At 37.8% G+C, this 17,168-nt stretch overlaps 1 protein-coding gene across 5 annotated transcripts in view; it reads right to left on the bottom strand.

The window, feature by feature from the left end:
- LOC145686776 (netrin receptor UNC5C-like) overlaps positions 1–17,168 on the bottom strand; it is a 773,553-nt gene that overhangs the window by 616,800 nt on the left and 139,585 nt on the right. The window contains exon 1 of one of the 5 annotated variants that reach the window (XM_081760433.1): positions 996–1,190. The exons of the other annotated variants lie outside the window; for them this stretch is intronic. The gene's annotated coding sequence lies outside the window, so the exon portion shown is untranslated. Of the gene's footprint in view, positions 1–995; positions 1,191–17,168 lie in introns of those variants that run through there. 5 annotated transcript variants of the gene reach the window in all.

The raw sequence follows: 17,168 nt of genomic DNA on the forward strand, positions 1-17,168 counted from the left end.
ACAGAACTAGATTGCCTTTTATAAGAGAAAGAGTCAGGGGCGGATCCAGGAGTGGGCGATCGGGGCAATCGCCCTCCCCAGAAGAGGAAACTTTTCTTATTTTATACATAAATAAAACCCATCTCAGAGTTTGGAGCTCTTAAAAGTAGGTCTAAGTAGCAGTATTATACCCCCTCCTTCAGAGGTCCGTCCTGGATCCGCCCCTGGAAAGAGTACCGATGAAATGTAAGATCAAGATTTTCATACTACATCAATCATTTCCCTGTTAAAGAAATATAATTTTATTGAGAAATTATACAAATGTATGTTGAGTTACGAAATTTTGTGAGGGGGCCCGGACCCCGGTGGGCTCCTTCATGGGTGTGCCCCTGTTGTCACATCAAATGTCCACTGCACAGAAGAAATACTTTTTTTTTATGTATGCCCAATACCGCACGTAAAATTTCAGCATTCAATTTAATTTCCTCTCAGGGCAAGCATGATTTATGTGTATGTTGTGTATAGTCTTAATATAGTAAACTTTTTTTTTCATAGTATCTTGCTCCAGTGGGGTTAAACCCCGAAGCCTCCCTCTTGCGTACGACACTGTACTATGCAGTGGGAAACGTTTTAATGAGCTTTGGTTCGCAAGGTCCTTGGTTCCATTCTTGTAAGTAGACTGGAGTAGGAACTTCTATTGTCCTACGAGGACACATCACGTTCGAATGCTTATAAAATGCAAGTGTCCAAATAGCTAATTCATCTTAGAACTTAACATGAAAAAGAAATTCCACGGAATGCACAAGAAATTGAGCGTAAGGTAAAATTACACACTAGATCTTCTATATTAAATTACAAATATACACAAGTAACTTGAGAACTTGGAGAAAGACTTTAAAAACCCAGAAGCAACCTAAAACCAGATGTACACATTTCCATAATTTTCATATATGGAAATTTATGTAAAACGTGTATGTTTTTTGTTTCAAGTTATTTACGTACAAAATATTACTTACGAATTGTTGGCAATTCAACAGCCACCAGTAATAAGAAGAGTCAACAACCAGTGCTAGAAGTTACATTCACACTATAATCTAGGAGCAACACAAACACCAGTAACTTGGCAACAATGCTCCACTGTTTGCATTGCAAGAAAATGCCCAAAACACTCGTCCACCACTGCATAGGCCATCAACACCGAGTGACACAACGTGAAGAACTGCCTGCTTGGCTGAGTGGCTATAAACAGACCTGGATCTTCTTTTTCTTTCTTTGAAAAAAAAAATGAGCTCAAATTGCAGGGTTTAGAAAGTGACTAGTAATTGGAGGGTATAGTAAGGAAAGAAGGAAAAAATGGCCTCCAGTTCAGAGGCGTCAGTTTTCCAGACAAACGCTTGGCGATTGGAGGACCTTTTCTATTGGCGTTCCTTTTCACAAAAGATAACCCCCAAGTAAAGTTGTCTGTTTCTGGTGTTCATTTTCCACTGCACTGAATTGCATGGAATGGAAAAGGAAGACCCCGAAAACACAAACACATGTGGTTCCTAAGTGGAAGACGATTGGGATGGGGCGAATGAACCATACAGTAAGACGCCACTTGTTTCTAGTCTATCATTTTTTTCACAGACATAACCCAAAGCGTATTCTGTTTTTCTCGATAACGTATTTTACACCGGAAATAGTCCTTAAGGCTATGCTTGCTGGGTGTTAACTTTAAATTAAGGTGTTACAATAAGTTTCGCGCCATTTTTCTTCGTTGAAATTACCTGTAAGACAAAAAAAAAAAAAAAGTAGCTTTTACACACTAAACTTCAAGAACATCCATTTGTATATACTATGGAGCCCTCGTGCCAAAATAACTAGGCTATATGAACAACTTCTAGACAAAGTTCAAATTTATTATCTGTAATTTTCATTAATCTACATAATCTAAGAAGGGGCCGCGGTGGATCAGTGGTAGAGCGTTCACCTCTGGTGCTTGGGGTCCCTGGCTCGATTCCAGCTCGCGTCAAGTGAACTTTGTGCTGGACAAACACCATGTACTCGGGTTTCGTAGGGGTTCTCCCGTTTCCTCCCACTTTCTTCATTACATCATTTATCCAATTATCATCAACGTCTCCTTTAGCCTAGCCGGCATAACCGTAGGACATAAACTAAAGATTCAATTTCATTTTTTTTCTACTTAAATAAAAATGAAATTAGTTGTTCTTTGTCTCATGGACAAACCACTGCTGAATATAACTTAATTTTGTTTATCTTCTTTCATGAAGACGGGCCTTAGGCTGGAATAAGCTTTATTAAGGAGTTCGGGGGGACGGGGAAGAGATGACTAGTGTCAATGAAAACGACCCATGACCACTTACCCACCACCCATCGTGAGCCACGACTCACTGCGACTCACCATGATCCACGCCCTCCTTTCCACTTGTAATAAAAAAAGGGCTGTGAAATGGACTGAACTCAGCTTCTTAAGTTGAACGGCTCATTAAATACTTAATTTTTCGCAAAAATTCGGATCCCCATTCACCCCTTACGATAATATTACAATGAACGCGATATGATAATATCTTATCAAAGTTCCATTTATTTGAATTATTCTGCCTTTACTTCTAAATCTATGTCCCTGCAAGCGTTTAATAAGGTCTATGCGTTTTTTTCTATTGTTCTTATTATTATGTAAATACATGCTTTTTTATCTTTTCATACATGTCGACCTGGTAACATTACTTTCTGGTCAGACTTTGTATGGTCAGCGCATTAGCTCCCATTCTGTTTTTTTTTTTTTTTTTGTTTTTTTTTTAGATCGGAGTTCGATACCTGTTAATTTAAAAGAGCTCCTTCGTGTCTAATCGGTTAGTGTACGCACCTTTGGCGTGGGAGATCCCGAGTTCGATTCCCGGCGGGAGCTCATGTGGTTCGGATTCCACGTTAATCAGTAGGTCCACGTCTCATATAGCTTCGCTGCTGAATGGGACGTTAAACTCAAAATCAACTTAACTGTTTATTAAAAATCTCCCTAAAATTGTCTCATGATGCTATATGCCCCCCCCCCACCCAAAAAAAGTTCCTGCCGTCCAATCAGAAGTCGAATCCGCGACCACGTACAACAAAGGTATGCGTTCCACATGGGAGCATGATACAGTGTACAATCAGGCGTCAATTGTAGTACCTATAAATCACCTTTTTTAAAATGCCATGCAAAGACGAGAAGTGTTTCTTTTTTTAATTTATTTTCTCAATAGTCCATTGAGAAGACCATAGGGTACACACTTCTCGTGACAATCATTTTAATTGTTCTCAACAAAAATAAACATCGTCACTTCCGGACACCTATTACCAAGCGATAACACGACAATAAACAAGAACTAAATTGGACGTCAGGCGACGCATTGTTCTCCGTTGTTTGTATATGAGCTCCTTTATGTTTGTTGTTAAAAGTCTGTTGTTTGTTTATGACACATGCGTGTGGCGTAAACTACCTTTTTTTGTTTCTTTTCTCTTTGCTAACGAAGCAACACAAAAATCGATAAAGCCCTTACAAATTGATTCTAAAAGTCAGATATGGGATTTAAATTTAAAAAAAAAAAAAAATAACCAAATGGTTTTACCTAAAATATCAAGTTCATTCGTTCCAACTTGAAGGATCTGATTCCTTGATATAAGAAGAAATTAACGGTACTAGAGGTGACCACAAGCAAGCGCAGACATGTTTTCATTGAATATGGAACAATTAAACTGGAGAATGGTGAATTTGAGGAAGAAAGATCATTTAGAGGGCAGAGTGGTAAATTTTGGGGGCAGAAAGGTATATTTCGGGGCAAGAATCGTAATTTTTGGGGGGAAAGGGTGCATTTGGGGGAAATATTAAATTTTGTGGGAGAAGGATAAATTTGGAAGAAAGAATGGTAAACTCGGGATCCGAAGATACATTTGGAGGAGAGAATTACAAATTTGGGGGTAAGAAGGGTAAATTTTGGGGGCAGAGAGGAATATTTGGCGGAGGAATGGTAAAATTTGAAGGAGAAATATCTATGGAAAGAACCGTATTGAATGAGAAAGCTAAATTGGAAACAAGAATTATATATTTTGGGGAGAATGGTAAATTTTGGGGGGCACAAACGGTAAATTTTGGAGGAGAAATATAAATCTGGAAGAAAAAGATAAATTTGAGGGCAGAATTGTAAATGTGGGGAAAAGAATGGCAAATTTAGGGGGCAGAAAGGTACATTTGAAGGTAAGAATAATATATTTTTTAGGGAAAGGGCGCATTTGGGGGAAATAATAGTACATTTTGTGGGAGCATATAAAATTAGGTGGAAGAATAGTATACTTTGAGGAATGAAGATACATTTGGAGGGGAGATTGATAAATTTGGAGAGAAAAAGGGTAAATTTTGGGAGTAGGAAAGTATATTTGGGGCAAGAATGTTAAATTTGGGGGGAAAGGGAGAAATAATAGTAAATTTTGTGTGAGAAAGATAAATTTGCGGGTAAGAATGATAAATTTTGAGGAAGAAAGATACATTCGGGGCAAGAAAGGTACGTTTGGGTAGAAAAAAGGTAAATTTTGGGGGAGAAAGATAAACTTCTGGGTAAGAATGGTAAATTTTGGGGAAGAAAGATACATTTGGATGGGAAAATGGTAAATTCGGGGCTAAGAAGGGTAAACTTTGGGGGCAGAAAAGTATATTTGAAGAGGAAAGAATGGTAAATTTGGGGGGAAAAGTGTGCATTCGAGGGAAAGAATTGTAAATTTTGTGCTAGAGTTTATTTTTCTCGCACAGGTGTAAATATCAGGAGCTTTCTAGATCTAGTGGCTGTCACGTCTTTTATTCGTGACTTCCTTATTTGTCTCACAACGCTGGGTGGACGTCGGGAATCGAACCTGGGATCACGCGTACGTGAGTCAGACGCTCTAATCACTAGTGTCCCCGTACCTTACACAAAGTAGTTTATAATACACGCAGATAGCTTGAATAATAAGACAGAGGGCAAGCTAATTTTTTAGGGGAGCTAACTTGAATTTATCTCACATTATTGGTATTAAAAAAAAAATATTTTTATCTAAACATCTAAAATTTTAGGGCGCTAAAGGTGATCGCAAGGGGGAAAGGTCTCCCTGGTCTTCTGCCTATATAATAAATAGAAATCACGGAAATTAACAAGCAACTCAGGTAAATCGTACTTTATTTTACAAACAATATTAAACAATTATACAGGAGTATACGTGGATCAGGCCAGAGTGTTTTTTTTTTCACGGGACACCCGGTATACGATCATTAAGGTCTCCCAAGAACGTATATTCGCTATATTACCTGTTCAAACACACACACATTATGCATTATATATATATAAGAGAAGGATCCGTTATTCATTATGTTTGTGCAAAGGCTGGCATCTTCTGAATTGCAAACAGAGCCTGCCCACCTTCAAAAAAAGGCCCGCCACTAACGCTACACAGAGAGAAATTGAACGCATACACCTAGAGGGTGCCAGCAGATTAATTTGCCTTCTCCAGTAATAATTAACGACTGACTCATCTTTTTTCCTTTCGTTCTTACCGCAGTTTACTGCTACAACTTTCTTGCTTAGCAAGCCAAGACTTCGTTAGATGGTAATAAACTTGTACGTTGAAGACACAGCGGGAGTTCACCAGAAGGCAGATACGAAACAGAAAAAAAGACTATTCAGAAATTATTAACACAAGCTTTTAAGATAATGGCAGCTAGGTGTACTCGACGTTAAATAATCAAACTGGAAGTAAATAATATACATGCCACTAGAAAGACACAAAATGGATAGACAAGCGTTTTCCTAAAGTTAATCAATATGAGGTTTTTTTTTTTTTTTTTTTAGTTTAATGTCCCTGCCTAGGTAGCAACACTAAAGGAGACGGTAGTGATGATAACCAATGAAGAAAGTGAGAGGAAACAGGAAAACCCCGAGAAAATCCACGCACACGGTGCTTGTCCACCACAAAGCCCGCTTGGCGTCAGCTGGAAAAATGAAATCTTTAAGTTTTACGTCCCACGCTATGCCGGTTAGGCTAAAGGAGACGGTGATGATGAGAAATGAATGAAATGGTGGAATGAGGAAAGTGGGAGGAAACGGGAGAACCACGAAAAAACACACGAGCACGGTGTTTATCCACCACAAAGTTCACACGGCGCGAGCTGGGATCGAACCAGGGACCCCAAGCAACGGAGGTGAACGCTCTACCACTGAGCCACCGCGCCCCCGGCATGAGCTGGAGTCAAACTCATAATTTCGTTTATCAAAGCGAATAAAGTAGTGTTTATTGCTGGCAAGGAAAGTCAATATTCAATAACTTCATTCTCCAATTAACTTCAATGGCATAGATGTACTGTCAATGTCCCGAGTTTAGTTGCCGGGAATGTTAGAGTTTGAATCCCATGAATGGCTATGACAACCTACTCTGCCATTACTAGCAGATCAATTGCCGCAGATTCATTCGCTACTATGCATCACTGTCCTCGACTAACCTCTTCAATTCTGCCGTGTCGTGACAAAACGCTGTAACTTTGGCGAAGCAGTTTTGCGAAAAAGAGTCGTAAAGTTTTCATCAGAAAATGTGATCTGTATCGTGTAGATCCAGTGTATCTTGACTTTGGAAACACGTGGTTACATGTAATGTTAAGTAAATGCATGTTGTGTGATTAAATTTGGTGAAAATTGATTGGTTGACCATTATTGCCTAGTTACACTGGTTCTACACGATACAGATCAGATTTTCGGATGAAAACTTTACGGCTCATTTTCGCAAAACTTCTCCGCCAAAGTTACAGCGTTTTGTCACGACACGGCAGAATTGTAGCCTCTTTTACCTTTCCCTCTTTTTCCTGGCACACCTCAGAATATACTGTCATCTCAGGAAGTATCTAAACCAGTTTCTGTTCCTCTGTTTAATTACATGTAATATCTATATTTTCTCCCCTACTATTCGTAATAGTTTCTCATTGTTTTCCGTTCGGACCAGCTGCTGTTTAATTACATTTAATATCTATCTTTTCTTCCTACTATTCGTAATAGTTTCTCATTGTTTTCCGTCGGACTCATATCCACGTGGTCCCGGATTCAATTCCCGGCCAGTATTTCCCAATTTTCAGCGTAGTGAGGCAAACTGAGGAGTTACATGAATAAAAAAGGCTTCTATTTTTATTATGTTATTCATGGCTCTGAAAATAACTTCAACATAATAAATCATAACACTTTTAATTTAAATATGGTTAATAATAATAATAATAATAATAATAATAATAATAATAATAATAATAATAATAATAATAATAATAATAATAATAAACAACTGCTTTTCATCCTATAAGGAAGTCTAAAATAGGTAGGTGGCGCATTGAACTGGGTTTTCCGTGGCTGAAACTTAACCACTCCAAGACTACCAACACCACAACTACAAGATTTTTAGTTTGGACCCGGGTTTGAAAGCGTTTCTCTTGTGTTTAAGTCAGCCGTGTTACCGACTGACCTAAGGCAGCCCCAACTTATCCTTACAGAACCAGCATATTTTACTTTATCACAGCACAGCCCTTTATGACAGACAAACATATAGGCTAACACGTTCCGCTATTGATATGCAACCAGGGCCGTGCCGTGGAAAATTAGCGCCCGGCGCGAGAGTATATGACGGTGCCCCCATACATATATTCCAAGCAATTTTTCCTATGTTTTTTACTTTTATCTCCCGAATTTTTTCGCCCCTTATTTCGGCGCCCGGGGCCGACGCCCCGCACGCCCCCCCCCCCACGGCACGGCCCTGTATGCAACCACATAAATTTTGGAAAGTCGGCGCCGTTGCTCCAAACAGGAACTGAACCCTAAATGGCGAGAATGGAAGGCAATCGCACTTACCAATAGACTCTTAGAAGAATAATCTTTATTACCCTCCAATACTAAATAAATAAAAGATAAAATATAACAGTGTACGTACTGTGTATATTGAAGACAGAAAGATCTGATGCGCGACCTTGAAAACTCTTCAGATAATACAACTAAATTTTACGACTGTTGCGTGATGGCCATTAAAACCCAACATTTTTGTTAATCTTCCTGAAGAAGTTCATAACTTGACATGCTTGCTCCTCATGTACCTTTAATGAAATTAATTAACGAGTAATTTTTCAAAACAACTTAAATAAATCACACACACACACAAAAATGTACACAACAACAGAACATCTCCGTTAATGTCTGCTGGTTCGTGCAAAGTTCCGAAAGAGGAACAGGTGTACGCAAGCTTAGTTTTTATTTCTCTTTTTAAAACTATGTTTAATAAAAAAATAAATAAATGTTTTTATTAAATATTAAATATATTTAAATTAAAGATATGGAAAGATAAAAGACAAAAATTTACACAAAACTTGTAAAATTAACAATTGTAATTAGGTTTCTTTCTTTTCTTTTCTCTTTTCTTTCTTTTCTTTCTTTCTTTTTTTTTGTTTACTTTCTGAAGAGCCTGCAATACTAAAATAATACAAAATTGACCATTTTTCTTTTGCTTGTTTTTGATAACTGAATGGAGATAATGAAATGCAACTTACCACAATCATAGATACTGTTATTCTACTCCCCCCCCCCAAAATGAAGAAATTTCAGTGTTGCAATCCATAGAAACTACAGTGTTGCCAGAATAACAATTCGCCCAAAATCTAAGTTATGGCAGCGACTAGAGGAACGAATTCAACTGCATTTGCTCAGTGTGAAGGAGAAAACCTCAGGAAAACCCCACTCAGGGTGGCTGGCCTGATAAAGCTTTTATACTTTTTCTACCGAGTGTCCCTACCGGAAATCGAACCCGAGACCGCTCTACCAAAGGCAAGAGCGTTGGCAAATACGCTATCTAACACTTCTTTTTCCGCAGCAACCAAGACATTTGTCGCCAGGATTTTCTAATTTATCTTATTGAAATTTCTGCCTGTTCCTCAAAGGGATTCGAACATCCGATGGGTTTCGCTCATAACCGTCTACTTGACGTCACACACCGCTCAACTACCCTACATCGTCTACCATTAACCTACGCCCTGTCCGTTATAAATACACATTCCCTATTAGCATGGGTGTTTCTGTTCGCCCTTCTGAATTAAGAAGCTTATATCGCTATTAGACTTTTTAAATGATAATATCATCATTACTTTCCTAATTATTACAATAAAACATTTTAAAGGAACGGCTGGTCTAAAGCAGTACGGAACGGAAAATCAATAAAACGAAGTTTCCTCGACGAGATACAATACATGTGAAATAAAACCTAAGAAGTTTTTTTCTTTCTTTTTTCAAAAATAAATAAAAAGAAAATCTCACAAAGTTATGAGTGGGATTTCTAACATAAACTACAGGATTTTAACAGAAGCAGCCTTCCAAGTCATAAAATAAAAACTGGAACGTGCATCGCAGGTTATGCGTGCGCAATTCTGAATACGAACTAGGTGTGGGGGAGAAATCCTAAGAAATACGATGACATTTACTACTGGGTTACATTTGAAGCTTAATCCCCAAAAACAGCTGCAATTACGACAATTTCAGACTGTTATTTTGTTCTCTAAACGACCTGCGTACTTACTTTTCATATAAAGAAACAAACATTTCACAGACAGACTAGCGAGATAGCGCTCACCAAAGGTGAGTAGTCGAGAGAGGACCCAGCAACTTTTAATGGCATCAACAAAGAGGGTCATTTTTGCCAATACAATGGACTGCATAGAAATAAAAATAAAATTGGTATAACTATTACTTGTCATAAGAGAATATTACAGAATCTTCCACTTTATTAGCTAGTTGTGACAATATGAGGGCAATTTTGGAAGTAGATATTACGAAAGGAAAAGCTGTTCTACTAAAACAGAGATTTCAGAAAATGTTATAATAGCATTCACAACTCTGCTTCCATTTTCTTCTTTTTTTTTTAAAAAAAAAAGAAGAAAAATATAACGGCAATGTAACTAAAATATTAAGCAGAGTTTTTCAATACCAGTGACATATACAGAATTTCTTCGAGAGGGGTTCAATCACTCAACTTATTATCCATTTAGAACGAGGATATACAAGGACAATTCAATAAATGGCCGGGAAACTTGTATAAAACAGGGGCGTCATTTAGGGAGGGCAGCAGGGGGCAATTGCGCCCTCCCACGAGTTTGAGGAATACATATACATTAATCGATTGCCTACTAATATACTAGTACAAAACATGGAAGTCTTATGTCGGTGGTACTCTTGCCCTCTCCACCAAACGAAATCTGAAATGACGCCCCTGGTATAAAATACAGGGTGGCCCGAAAGTAGGTACACAGTCCCGTACCGACCGGCTCATGATATTTTATATAATTCTCTTATTGTCATCCATTCAGGTAGACTTAGTTTCTTTATTACTTGTTCTTAACCTCCTTTCACTCATACCTTAAGCTTGGAACAGACAGAAGCAAATAAACTAATTATCTTAATAAACTAAAATGTCATACTTTGTAGGACTGTATACCTACTTTTGGGTCACCCTGTATACGAACTTCGACAAAGTTTGTTCTTCTCTGTTATTTTTCGGCGGTGTCCTACTAAACTATTATTAGATGCGCCTGGCATGCTTACCTCGCGAATGGAATGCTGGGAATCAGTCAAACAAGATGGAGGCACCCTTGCACGTTTGCAACCACGTGGAGCAGCGGAGTCTCATTAGATTTCTGTTAGCGGAAAAGTTGAAACAATCGAAATTCACCGTTGGATGGCAGTGCTATATGGTGAAAGTTGTTTGATACGAGTCGGCAGATAAGTTCAAACGAGGTGTAAGAAGTGTTGAAGATTCGCTGGGTTAGGACGCTGTGTTTGTGCGGTCACGGAGAAAAACTTTGCGGGAGTTGATGAGTTGATACGGGAAAGCAGGCGTATTGCGGAGGGTGGGTGCAGCCATCTTGTTTCACAGATTCCCAGCATCCCGTTTGTGAGGCAGGCGTGCCAGACCCATCTGATAATATTTCTAGGACACTACCAAAAAATAACAAAGAAGCACAAACTTTGTGGAAGTTTTGTATCTTTTTACAAAACTTTTTCAGTTCTGTTAAAACCCCGAACAACCCTTTTGCGTACGCCACTGCTCAACACTACTTAAGAAATGAGGAATGTTATCTAGCTCTCCCCGCAGGTCTACGGAGTGTGCCTTTTCTGTACGTGATTCCAAGTTTGATTCCTGGCGGCAGAGCATAAAAATTCAACGCATTACAGCGGTTCGGATTCGAACTTAAATCTGTAGATTCACGTCTCGTATGTCCTCAGCATTGAAAAAAAGAATTCTAAAATTCAACCAACCAATCAACAAAACAATATCATCCAGACATTTTCCATTGTTGCAAAAAATGAAATCTGTCATTTTTACGTCCGACGCTTATCACGTGTGGGCTAAAGGAGGCTGTGATGATGAGCATAAATGCAATGCTGGAAAGAGAGAAACGAAAGAATTCCGAGAAAATCCATGCACACGGCTTTTGTTCATTACAAAGCACACTTGGCACAAACTGGGATCGAACCAGGGACTTCACACCAGAGATGAACCACGAAGTAACCACGGTCCCTTTTTCAATGTTGAGAAACACACACTTAACCCTGCAAAAGCACAAACCACACGTCTGGCAGACTCCGATGTACTTAGACCATTTTACCTAAGATTTCGAAGACTGCAGTATGAAAATAGGTAATGTAAGTTGATGATTAGCAGTCGCCGAGAAAACTCCGAGAAAACCCAGAGACACGAAGTTGTCCACCACAAACTCAAATGGCCTGAGATCCAACCAGGGATCTTTTACACCAGAAGTAAGAAGAAGTCTATCACTGGGCCATCGTGGAGGTTTTAAACTCTCTACTAGGGAAGGTTACATTTTCTGGAAAACGGAACAGGGGGAAATACTCTGGAAAATCGGAAACGGAAAACTTTCCCGAAAAGCGGAAAATGTGATTTTCGGAAACTGGAAAACTATTTTTTTCTGGAAATGGCCGCCCCCTAGTGTTCATAAATACAATTAAAGACATCTTCCAACTTTAGTAGACGAAAGCTGATATTTACCTTGCGAAAGAAAGTGAACGGAAATCTACCAGCTTCATATTCGCTTGCTAGAGCTGAAGGAACACCGTGGATAGCTGGCCCGGTTGACCAAACCCGGAACCGAACGCTTAGCTCTGGTGCGTGGGGTCCCTGATTCGACAAGTAAGTTTGTGGTGGACAACACCGTATCCGTGGGTTTTCTCGGGGTACTCCCGTTTCCTCCCATTTCCTCACTCCACTAATTCTTCCATTATCGTTCATTTTCCTTAATCATCGTCTCTCAGCCTAAGGGTCATAAACGTGGGATGTTAAACTGAAATATGTAATTTCATTTCAAATCCGGAACTACCGAAGTTGGAAGTAAGAACGCTAGCCACTCACCTACTCCAGCCAAATCATGCTGTTGAGAAGGAAATATTCTAACAAACCATGAGAGCACCAGAAATAAAGTTAAGAATAAGGAAAACTAAGCTCCTATTTAAGAATTTATTTCACGATGAGAAGTTCATATTATGATAAATATTTTAAAACACATTTTTCTGACCAGAACAAAATGAATTATTTAATAATCATACGATTTTTGTTACAGTTTCAAGGACCTAACGTCCTCTTCATCAGACATTGAGAAAAGACAGATGACAGCAAATCTTATATCTTCCTCAGCCGTTAGTTAGCATTTTCATTTATATAATTTTAATTGTTGTTTTTTTTTTTTTGTTAAATATTATATATTTAACAAAATTAAAAATTAAAATTTAAAAAAAATTAAATATAAAAAAATTAAAAAAGCAACAATTAAAATTATGTAAATGAAAATGCTAACTAACGGCTGAGGAAGATATAAGATTTGCTGTCATCTGTCTTTTCTCAATGTCTGATGAAGAGGACGTTAGGTCCTTGAAACTGTAACAAAAATCGTATAATTATTAAATAATTCATTTTGTTCTGGTCAGAAAAATGTGTTTTAAAATGTTATTGTGATTATCCAGAACCATGGAGTATATTTATTATGATAAATATGTGTAATATTTTATAATACTACACCGTATACACGAAGAAGACAACAACAGTCTGTTTTCGAATAAGAACCCCTCAATAACAAGCTTTAACAAATTACCCTCCAGAAGGAAAATCGAAGGAACCTCTATTATTAAGCTTAACATTGCTACATATTGAATTGGTGACGTGTAAATCCACAATAAAGCCCCGAGGCGATTGCACTCGGCAACACTGATGACTACTGCAGCGCCCTTTATATTGGACAATTACAAAACAATACAAGATAGGAAATTAGGTTCTATAGAATCAATGTGAACCGTCTCTCTACGAATGCTTCTTTTCATTGGACAGCGGTCATTGTCTTGAGAGAACGCACAGACACAGCTCTCTCTCTATATATATGTATGTACTCGCACCAATAACTTGGAGCAAATGGGATTCAAGAGTGAATCTCTAAAGGTCATTTGATGCTGTTCGAGGTTACTATGAGTTCATTAATAACATGATAAGATCTGTTCGAGATCTTTGATCGGGGGATCTGAATAGCAGAGGGACGGAAATTGGTTTCTAGGATTTCTTATTTACGGCTCTTATTGTGGAATCGAAATCGAAAATTTAACATGTTAGTGACATTTGGAGAAGAGCTTAGAGAACTACTGATGAAGTTAAAAACTTATGAAAGTACTGATAAATATTTGTAAAAGAATCAAAAATGAATGTCTGGAAATAAAATAATATTTTTTTCTTTTTATTTACTCAAGAAAACTAAAATTGACTTTAAAAAGACATTTTTATTTATAGACACGGGAATGGGTCCTTATTCCCAATTTCTCTATTAGTAGAACAATTGACAGAAATTTAATTGATTAATTGTCTTCTATTTACAAAGTGCCAGGTGCACAGTCACAAATGTTAGCTGGGAGGGGTCCAACGTATTTTGCGGGGATCCAATAAGTCTATGCAACATTAAATCTTTCTTATTGTGCGTCCGAAAATGAAATGAAATGAAATCTTTGAGTTTTACGTCCCACGGTTATGCCGATTAGGCTAAAGGAGACGGTGATAATGAGAGATGAGTGAAATGGTGGAATGAAGAAAGTGGGAGGAAACGGGAGAACCCCGAGAAAACCCACGAGCACGGTGTTTGTCCACCACAAAGTTCACTTGGCGGGGGCTGGGATCGAACCCGGGACCCCAAGCACCAGAGGTGAACGCTCTACCACTGAGCCACCGCGCCCCCCTTGTGCGTCCGAAAAGACGATAAGCAATTGTTAATTCCTGTCACCTATATTTTTAGGAAAAAAATTTATAAAATTAGATTGTTTTTTTTATAAGAAAAGAAAGGGTACAGATGAGGCATACGAGATGTGTTCAAAAAGTATCTACCTTATTTTTCCAGCGTAAACCAATGAAGTGCGAGAGACTTGTTTCAGTGTAAATGTACAGGGGAAACTCATACGCAGTCGTGATTTTTTTCCCCACCCATAGAAAGCATCAGTCGCTCAGTGATGCCAACCCGTGGGGAAAATCCCATATTATGGGATTTTCTGACAATTGAAATGGGATAAAGGGAATTTTCACGAAAATTTCCAGGATTTATATCTGTTCCATTGACGCCAACAAAATTGTCTATGGATGAGGAATAGACAAATGTGTCTTCAATAACTTTAAAATTAATGCTAATTATCAACTTTTGTTTCTATAAAATGCAAGTTAGTGTTAAAGTAATTTATGCAGTAACTTATGAATCTCAAAAACACGTGTCAAGGAACAATAATTCTACTCTGGTATTAAAAACATAGACATAAAAGAAAGAACAGAATTAACGGGGAAAAAATGAAATGAGAAACATCAACTTCCAAATCGTTACACAACACGATTGTGTATTTTAACTTACAACCAAATGTACTTGTTTTCATCAGTATTTTTAATTGTCTCTTTCCAATTAAGGAAAATACCTGTATCATGAAGTGTTTGATAAATGTAGACGTTTGGAATTTTTTGATAATTCACTCATGTGTAGAAGAAAATAATTGATATACACTAATTTCACTGTTCATGTTTTCTAAGTAGAGAAAATTTTGTTTTTAATATGGCGTGGGAAATCCAAGAGTAAAATGAGAATTTCTGCCTCTTGAGATGAGATTTTGCAACGTTTCAAGTTGGCATCACTACAGTCGCTGGCAATCCGCCAACGAGTGAAGACGTGTAGTTAAGAGTCTTCATCTCGGCGAAATTAAAATACCGCTAATTTAACAGTAATTATGTGATATCTTTAAATAGATAAAAGATAATTGAAATATGGAACAAGAGCGCCCTAGACAATATTATTTTGCGTGAGGTAACGTTATCACAAGTCACCTAGTGGCTTTCCGTTTTCAGCTGTTTAGAAACGCGAAAATAAATGACGATTTTCAAAATGGCTCAAAATCGAAAGCAGATAAGTGAGTCGTGATAACGGTTTCTCATGTAAAATGATATTGTTTAGGGCGCTCTTGTTTCACATTTCGATTATCTTTTATCTATTAGAAGATATCACATAATTACCGTAAAATTAGCGGTATTTTAATTTCACCGGGATGGACTCTTAATGGTCGTAGGATTTCACCATTGCACCAAATTTTGTCAAAAGCTTGGCGATACCCAAGCGGAAACCATTCAACCGGATCGGTACATTCAATTTTAACCGAAAATTTGGTCATGAGGAGAGTGTCCGTGAAATTTGATCCATGCTTCCATCGCCAAACACAACATTCCTGTATGTCGTCACGCTCCCTACTCACCCGACATGGCTCCGTGTGGCTTTTGATAATTCCGCAAACTGGAAATGCCGCTAAAAGGGACCCGATTTGAGTGAATAAGATACATCATGCGGAATGTGACGGCATAGTTGCTCACCATTCCGAAAACTGCGTTCAAAAATTGTTTCCAACAATGGCGCGAGCGCTGGGAGAAGTGTGTGCATTACTAAGGAGATTATATTGAAGGGGATTACTTTTTCGAATTTTCGAATCAATAAATGTATTCTTGCCAACCAAAAGTTCGATACTTTTTGAACACACCTCGTAAAATCAAATCTTTAGTCTACATAAATCATTTCTCTGTTAAACAAGTACAGTTCCGTTAAGAAAGTCTATAAATGTCAGTGGGGTTAGCCAGTGGAACCCCCCTTCCCCTTGGGTGCGCCCCTGCAAAGTACGTCCTTTGTCAGGTTATATAGGATAAGACTTCAGAGGCCTTATCACTGCGAAATTAAAATACCGCTAATTTTACAGTAATTATGTGATATCTTCAAATAGATAAAAGATAATTGAAATATGGAACAAGAGCGCCCTAGACAATATTATTTTGCATGAGGTACCGTTATCACGAGTCACCTAGTAGCTTTCTGTTTAAAGCCATTTAGAAACGCGAAAATAAATGCCGGGTTTCTAAATGGCTTGAAATCGAAAGTTGATAAGTGACTGGTGATAACGGTATCGCATGTAAAATAATATTGTCTAGGGAGGTCTTGTTTCACTTTTTGATTATCTTTTATCTATTTGAAGATATCATATAATTACTGTAAAATTAGCGGTATTTTAATTTCGCCGTGATGCGGCCTCTTTTTAATTAATAATGAGATCTCAACCACTCTAACAGACTTTCCCTCCATAACAACTGACACATTGAAGAATATGACAGTTGGGACATCTGATTAACAAACCTTGGTTAAGCTTTGTACGATCCTTAGGGAAAAAATACCAAAAATAAATAAACAAATAATAATAATAATAATAATAATAATAATAATAATAATAATAATAATAATAATAATAATAATAAAACACTTGCGATATGCAGTAGTGTCATACATCTTTCTGTCCTATCAGGTTTCTTCTGTTAATTGCCGTCTTTCATACGCTATTCGGCAAAGTTTCGCATTGCTCAGGGCATTGCACGCAAATATTTGTCTTGTGCCTTTAAGTCTTCAATATGATGAGCGATAATATCTTCTTCTGTCAGACCGCCAATTAACGACGTAAAATACACGGGAAAAGCAGATTTTTTTTTTTCTGTTCTAAGGAGGATGATGACCCCTGACCTTGCCAAGTTCATGACATTAAAGGTTTTTAACTTGAAATTCTGTC

This window comes from Thermobia domestica, chromosome 5 (genome assembly GCF_964235325.1).
Source record: "Thermobia domestica chromosome 5, izTheDome1.hap1.1, whole genome shotgun sequence".
NCBI lineage: Eukaryota > Metazoa > Arthropoda > Insecta > Zygentoma > Lepismatidae > Thermobia > Thermobia domestica.